The sequence below is a fragment of the Nematolebias whitei genome, chromosome 7 (genome assembly GCF_014905685.2).
Source record: "Nematolebias whitei isolate Nwh7 chromosome 7, NemWhi1, whole genome shotgun sequence".
Taxonomy (NCBI): Eukaryota; Metazoa; Chordata; class Actinopteri; order Cyprinodontiformes; family Rivulidae; genus Nematolebias; species Nematolebias whitei.
Window position 1 is genome coordinate 47319415 of NC_056504.1, and position 8805 is coordinate 47328219.

Genomic DNA, 8805 nt, shown 5'->3' on the forward strand with positions numbered 1-8805 from the left:
AAGCTTTAATTTAGTATTTTGCTATAAGCTACCTTTTAACTCCCTTTAGCTTTTGCTAGCATTTTGCTGCTTTTAGTTAACTATTTGCTCCATTTAGCCTTTAGCTTGAGTTTTGTTGTGTTTAGCATTCTTTTAGTACTTTTAGTTTTAGCATTTAGCATCTTTTAGCTAACATTTTGCTACATTTAGATTATACCTAATGTCTTGGCACTGTAAGCTTTTATTTAGCCTTTTTCTATAATCCACCTTTTAGCTCATTTAAATTTAGCTAGCATTTTCTAGCTACATTTAGCTTGTTTTTTGTTGTGTTTAGCATGCCTTTTACCACTTGTAGTTTGTATCTATGCTTTTGTTACATGTAGCTTTTAGTTTTTTTAGGCTTTTAGATAGTCTTTTGCTATTTTAGCTACTTTTTGCAAATTCAGCTTTTGGCTGATATTCTGCTTTTGCTAACCTTTAGTAACATTAGCTTTTAGCTTGTGTTTTGGTGTATTTACTTTTTATCTAGCAATTTGCATTTTTAGCTAACATTTTAGATTATACCTAATCTTTTGATACTTTAAGCTTCTATTTAGCCTTTTGCTATCTTTTAGCTACATTTAGCTTTAAGCTAGCATTTAGCAACTTTTACATAACCTTTTGACACTTTTAGATTATACCTAATCTTTTGGCACTTTAAGCTTTAATTTAGCCTTTTGCTCTATTTGGATTTCGAAAGCATTGGGCATAATTTAGCTAACTGCTACATTTAGCTTTTAGCTAGTGTTTTGGTACATTTAGCTAGTGTTTTCCTATTTTTAGCTGATAGCTAATGTTTTCTGTTTGTAGGTCATGTGTTGCTTCTCCTTTGTCTCTTTAGCTCGCACAGCTTCTTCAGCGCTCACATAACTCTTTCTGTTTTCCCGTAAAACAGAAAATAAAGAAAAGTTTTCTCTTGAACTCCGTTTCTCTGGCAGCCGATCCTGCGACGTGTTTTCAGCTCGCAGCAGATTTTACAAACAGAATTCATTCCGATCATAAAACAAGAAGAGCAACGCGGAGGTCGAGAACATGGACGTGTAACTTGTGTTTAAATGAAAACGAAAGTTAAACTAGATTACATATTATTATTATTATTATTATATTATGATATATATTATTATAAACCAGTTCAGCTCTCTGTGAGTCTGAAACAGACTTTTACTACTTCAGACTCTTCAGAGCTGGTGAAGTCAGTTTCTAGTTTATCGAACATCTTTGGTATATTTTAGGAAACAAACATCTTTACAGTCAGTTTGTCATGTTTGTTGAGTTTGTCCAACTCTGGGAACAAGACTTGAAAAAAAAAACATCAAAGGGTTTAATTAATTATTCTCTTTAAAGCTTCTGAAAGACGGACTAAGTGGAGCTTTAAAGGACTGAAAGTGTCAGCTACAAATTTTATGGCTCCGAGCAGAAACATTTATCTGAAGGAGCCGGGACAGAGGAAGGTCTGAGCTTTTTTGAAGTTTCCGCTCTTTATTTTAACATTAAACAGAATTAGAAAGGAAAAAAAAATAAAGATTATTAATTAAAGTTATAGCATGTGCAACTTATTTACAGGAATATTCTGAAACCACTGGGGGGCAGCATTTAGATGAAAAGAGTGATTAGAAATAAAATGGATTTAGTAAAAACATTGAATAACTTTTGCAGAGGCTGTCACCATCACCATTTAAATACAATGTGACTGTTTTTAAATAAAATCAACAATTTACTGGTCATGTTTATATGAATAAAGTTATAGGCGATACAAGAAAATCCTGTCAAAGGTTTAAAATCACAACAAACACCAAAACCTTTTGGTGGCAAAATGAAGTGTTTTCACTTTAATAAGTGAATGTTTATGAAACACTCACTCTTTTGTGATCCATTTTACTTACGTACGTTTTTTGGTGCGATTCTCGTCGCGCAGTTTTCAAGCTATTTCATCAAATCATAAATGAAAACGTTCAGCTCTTTCAGCACAATCCTGCTATGACTTTAGGTTTTAGTGCAACTTTAACTTTTTGAAATATTTAGCCTTTTCTGACTTTTTTTTTTTCCTCACAGAAAATGAAATGAGCTCATTTTACATCCTTCAAATCTTTAGATGGTCTTTCACATTTTGTTCTGCTTCAGCTTCTTTCAGCTTCTTTGTGCAAATTTAAACATTTTTTCAGCTATTTTCAGCTAATTACAGCTATCTTTTTTCTGATGTTTTGTTCTCATTTCAGATTCTTTCTGCTAACTACAACATTTCTGTGCTTCTTCTAACTTCTTTCTGCTAATTTCAGCTTGTTGTACTCTTTCAGCTTACCAGTATTTATGCAAGTTTCAGCAACTACTATAGCTGTTTTATGTTAATTTTAGCTTTTTCAGCTATTTTTTGCACTCATTTCAACATTTCTCAGCCTAAGTCAGCAAAAAGGTGCTCTTTCCACTTCCTTCTTGTAATTTCAGTTTCTTTCTGCCTTTTCAGCTACTTTTCAGCAGGTTTTTTTTTTTTTGCTAATTTCAGCTTTTGCAAATAGATTCCACTTTTTTTAGCTCATTTTTGTTTCTTTCAGCCTAATTGGGTAAACATGTGCTTCCTTCTGCTAATTTAAGCTTGTTCTACTTTTTCAGCTAGCATTTTTTTGCTAATTTCAGCTGTTTTAAATTCAAGTTTTTTGTAGTAATTTCAGATACTTTCAGCCTAATTAATTTCTTTCTTCGAGTTTCAGCTTTTTCTGCTATTTCAGCTACTTTTTAGCTGTTTTGTGCTAAATTTAGCTTTTTCAGCTAATTCTACATTTTAGCTCGTTTCAACTTCTTCCGCTATAGCTTAAACTAGCTTAAGCATCTTTTTGCTTTTCAGCTTTTTGCTAATTTCAGCTTTTTTTTTTAGCTAATTTCCTAATTTTGGTTCTAATTTCTGCGTATTTCAACCTAATTCAGCAAATTTGTGTTCTTTCGGCTTTCTTATGCTTGTTCTTCTATTTCAGCTACATTTCAGCTGTTTTTCAGCAAGTTCTTCAGCAAAAAGCATCCACAATACATTTTTGCAGGAAATGCATTTTCTGTAGTTAACTTATTTCTTCGATTACATGTCAGTATTTTACAGATAAACTGTTCTCACTCAGTTTCGGACTAAATGCAAACATTTATTAATTTAAATTTAAAATAAAGAAAACTATAGGACCATGTTGGAAAGAAGCTCAAATTTCCTTTCAGAGTAATTAAAAGTTGTTTAATCCTCTTTGTCAAACGCTAAATATTGCCCAATAAAGCTAAAATGTTTAAATACAGTCATACATTTTCTGTGCTTCTAGGAAAGGTAATACAATTCTTAAGCTTAAATTTTGTACAGAAACAGTTTTCTCTCAGAAAAGGAGACTGGGGGCTTTCAAGAAGGGAGTCAAATCATCTAATCGCTTTAAACTACAGATTGGATGTCAAAAGGTTTATGATTTTTAAACATCCACGTATCTGTCTGTTTTCTGTACCCATTTACTCCTGCTCGGGGTCGTCAGGGGTGTGGGGGTACACCCTGTCACCAGTCCATCAGCAAGCTTTTTAAAGATTTTAGAAGTAAATGCAGAAAGATTTCCCACCATTAGTGCATATTTGTGTTTATACTACAATATCTGCTTCATTCTAACTGTATCGCCAAAGTCTTTCAGAACCTGATAACAGCAGCTGTGAGGGTATTTATAGGAACTCTGAACAAACTCTCCAAATAAATCAGATTTCAAAGACTTTTTTTTTTTTTTTTTGGTAGGATTTATGAGGATCGAGCTGTTTACGTTATTTGTCCGGTAATGATTTGTGCTGTTACCCGTTAGTTCTGAGGTTGGTTCATTAGTCGGTTCGCGTGTTTGACAGTTACAGATGGAAGTTTGTCGGAGGTCAACGTGCAGCCGTCACTTTCTGACAGGCTTTTAAACCCCTGAGTAAACACGCTGCAGCTCCCCGAACTGCAGGCCAACATTAACGCTCATCGATCAAACGTCACCGCTCAATTCCTCGACTCATCGCAGGAAAACATGTGGTGCACGAGCTTCAAACCAAACTCTGCTCCGAACGTGACGCACGACTCTCGGTTTTTATCGATGGCATGAAACAGAAAAAAGCAAAAGTCCAGTCAGAAGAAAGTGCATTTCCACAGAGGCCTGGATTATTTTGTTGAAGCTGAAGATGAGGTTTTAAAGGTAAATCCAGCAGAATGAAATCAGTAGCTACAGTATGTTTATACATGCGCAAAATTATTGGAAGCAGATTAAAATGTATTCGGATTAAATAATCCAAATGCATCGTTTACATGGGCTCAATCCGTTCAGGGTGAGAATTTATATGCAGCGGGCTTTTATTCAGAATAAAAGTACTGACATGTGCAGAGTGGGAAACTCTCCTTAAAAAACACAGAAGAAGAAGAAGTTCTACTTCTGGGATGAACATAAACAAACCTGAGCGCCCAAAATGGACCCGCGCCAGGTTTTAATGACGGAGGAGACGTTACTGCACTCCCTGACTGACCTACAGCTAATACAGATTATTTTAGGCTCTTTCAAAGTTTCTAGTAGAAATGTTGTCGCTCACCGACAAGTTTTGCTCCCCCGACATGCTAACATCTAGCCAAGTGAAAATACGTGAGGTAGACAGGTCGCACATGCACAGTCAGGTCAGTTTTCCATGATCAGAATAAAATGATCAGATTAAGTGTTTACATGCACACCGTTCGGATTATGAATCAGCATAAACCACCCGTCTCATTCGGATTACAAATTCATTCGGATCGAGCTGAATCAACAAAGAATAATCTGAATAGGGCGTTTACATAACACATTTTTATTCCGAATGGCCGTTTAATCCGGTTACTTATGTCCATGTGAATATAGTTACTGAGAACGTATTCTTCAGCGATCAGAACACGAGCTGAAATGAGCAGAACAGCAGCTAAAAGCTACAACGAAGCAAAGACACAAAATAGAAGAAGCATGCTGAAGCAAATTTCAAATAGAACGTCGTTTTGGAAGGGATTGAAGAGATGTTCGTCTCTGGGAGATAATCTTTGTGAAGCAAGTTAAATATTCTGAAATGTATAAAACCAAATCAAAAACTCTATATGAACCGCTACGAGCGCACAAAGTATGCAGAAGTAATAAACTGGAAACATCATAAGAAAAAAGCAACAATCAGGAAAATAAAAGTGATTATATATATATATATAAATGTGAGGTTTTAATCAATGAAATCATTTGTCATAATAAGAGCTTGGTTAAAAATGTGTTTAAAGTATTTTCATTATTCTTTTGACTTTTTAAAAATGTGGCCAGATTGTTGCAAAAACAAGTTAGCGATGGGTAAATATTTTTCAACAAATAGGCCTGTCACAATAACAAATTTTGCTGGGCGATTAATTGTCTCAGAAATTATTGCGATAAACAATAATATTGATAGAAGTTTGACAATCAGTAATTATTGTCAAATTTAAGAAGAAATGTTTTATTTGTTTTGCATTTAGTACCATTTTCCAACCACTGGATGGCAGTATAAGACTGTTTGAACCAAAGGAGTTCACAAGTGAGGGAGCGATTGTGTCTCTTTAAAAAAAAAAAAAATGGGAGTGAGGCCCATTGACATGACACGGGCTGTCTCTCTTCAGTTCTCAAAATGGCAGATGCTCAGTGTGGTTTGAGCTCTTTAGCGTAGTATTTTTCACACAAAACTTTTAATAAACAATCAGTAAAGAAGTTCTCAGCTTCTTTTTGATGAGGAAAACAAGTTTTTACTTGAAGGCACGAGTTTCAACCGTGAATTTTGGAGCTTCGACAAGACGGAGGTTTGTTCCTGAGGTCGGCCTGTTAGCTTAGCTCGTAGCTTAGCTTCTCAGCTTAGCTGCTGTTAACGATCCAAAAATGTGATTTCGGATCGTTAAAATGGATTTTAAAGAGAAAGGGAGGGGTCAGTGAAGAGCACCGGAGTTGAACTTTTTGTCATCCAGTGTCTTCAGTAGAAAGAGAGAGACAAGAAGAAATGAGAAAGCCGATAAATGAAAATGAAGTTAATAATTTTCATTTATCATGCAATTAATTGATTTATTGTTTATCGCAATAGGCCTATCAACAAACTAAAGAGTTTACATTTTTAGGTGGTTAAAGAAGTTTCCAGAAAATGTAATTGTTTTGTTTTGTTCACTTTTTTCTCATTTATGATATTTTTTTGTGTGTGATTATTGTTTGGTTAGGTCTAGCACTGAACAACCCACTTGTTTTGCTTTGGGGAAGTAATGAAAACACAAAAAGCAAAAACTAAATATCACTTTAACTTTGAGCTACAACAAAGTCATAAAGACCAAGTAGTCAAAAGATAATTCATGAAATAGGGAACAAAATCTGCGCATTTCTTACATTGATGATTAATGCATCCATATAAAAATATTAATACAACGTGCATTGTTTATGCTGAAATGACTGAAAACACGTCAACAATGGCGACATCCATGGAAACGTGGAATGAAGATTCAGACAACTTTGATGTATTAGTAAGTGCTTTGGATCAGATTTGTTGAGTAAACAGATAAAAAGGCTTTGTTTGCATTGAGTGCATGCCCACGCTTCTGAATTGCACATCATTATATCTGGAAAACTACCGGAGTAAACTCAAACTGCACCATTAATTTCATCGTTTGCACTGAAATCAACGTGACCCATACAGACTCTGGTCCTCGTAACTTTTTCAGCCTTCTAAATGTTCTTCTCACCAGCAGGTTGTAAACAACAACCCCAGCCTGAGTCTTCTAAGCACCGATCAGCTCTGCGTGCGTTTGAGCTCTTGATTTTGCTCTGCAGACCTCAAACCGTATGAAATTTCTATCTTATCTCTGTTTTCTTTTCAGATTAGCCAACCGTCCTGCTGACGGCAAACACAGCCAGGGAGCGTAATCGCACCATGGAAGCATTGTTCTGTGTTTCGTTTGGAGCAGATGGTGGATGTTCTCACACTCCAAACACATCAGCCAAAAGCCATTAGAGCTCCGTGAAATAAGACGTGTGTCCGCTCAAGTCCAACGGGCCGAGACACCCGCAGAGGACTGTTGGAAACAAAATGATTTGTGTTATTAGTTGTTGGAGGATCGCAGCACACTCAGCTCTTTCTGGTGGTGTTTGGAGGTCAGTGTGAGGCATCGCTGCTCTCCCTTCACCTTCTATGAATGCAGAAGAAAATAGCACCATGCTAACATCTTGTATTAAACTACAGTAAAGATTAAACAGATTCTTTATATATTGTATTGTTTATTAACATTGGTCATTTGCTGACACGCCCACTGAATTGACTGGCAGGTCGCATCGCGGATCCGACTCGTGGGAAAAAAATTAACGACAGCTGTTAAAAAAAAAAAAAAAGTCTTGTACGACTTTCTTCTCGTAATTTTATGGCTTATTTTAATTTTTTTTTTTTTTATAGTGGCTCTAAAGCTCTGTCGTACTAATCATAGCCATGTAATGTTAATGGTAATGTCATAATTCATTTATTGTTTTTCCTCTGTTTCAGTTATACATGTAGAGTAAATGTAATTTTTTTTTTTTTTACGTGCTGTTTGAAGGCGTTTTGTTCTCGTAGAGCTTTCTAGTTCTTGTATTTCTCAGACACTTTAAAACAGCTTGGTGTAAAATCACATAGTTTCTCCATTTTGCAACAATCTTCTCCAGGCTTATGTTGTCAGAAGAGCCATCTACTCCAGGTGAAATAAATTGTTCCTGCACAATACCAAAAAGGATTTCATGTTGAAACATCACAGTTTGTTCTCGTTTCTTTATTTGCATCTATTAAAAATGTAAAACATAATAGTTTGACCGTCATAAAATAGGCAAGTATTGCACCAACACAGCATCTTGTTTCTGTTAGTGTTTAAAAGGAGACAACAGGTCAAAGCCTTATAAAACTCATATTCTGAGCTGAGCTCAAACCCAGAGGCTATTCCTACAAGAAACAAGAACGCAGGTGCAGCTCAGAAAATTAGAATATCGTGAAAAAGTTTTGTATTTTTTTGTCAGTCGTTAAGCCAGTAGATCTAATCTGGACTTGTTGGCATTTAAGCAGCTCACTTGAACGTGACTTAAATTAGTTTGAGTTAGTCTGAGATTGTAGAGTCCTGGAAAACCAGTTCTTACAGTTCATATAAGCGTCAGATGGACGCTTGATGGCAACTTGACATCCATCTATACAGCCGATCACTCCTGGGAAGTGTCCATATTCATAGAACCACACTTTATCGTTGGTTGGCTCAGCAGCATCAGGGAATCTGATGTACAGACGTCTCAGTTCACAAACTGCACACCGCTGCTTCACTGGCACCACACAAACCACCAGTTTCACCATGAAAGATTCCAGATGCCAAGAATCTCAGTGATCAGAACTTGGAGAGAACTGGTACAGGCCTTCCTCTGATCAGAGGCAAAAGTCTACGCTCAAGCAAAGGCATTTTCTTTGTACATACGAAAACAGTCTCAAAATGTTATTTCATCTAAAAAGTTCAAACTCGTCCACAGGTGCTCTTCTGGCTGGCCTTCGCTCTGGTCTTCATTTAGATATTCTAAATACTCCATGCTGCCAAACCGTCTGTTTCACAAACAATACCAAGCAGAAGTTAAACCTGCCTGTTTGTGACTAAACTGAAGATTAAATAATCCATCAGAGTAGCTCTGATCCACCTCCTTGCACTTGGCTTTGTTTAATACAGAGCTGACCAAATCTGTGACTATTTTATTTAAACTATTTAAAGATAAAGCTGTGTGAGGGACTTGGAGTTAAACCAGCTCAAAC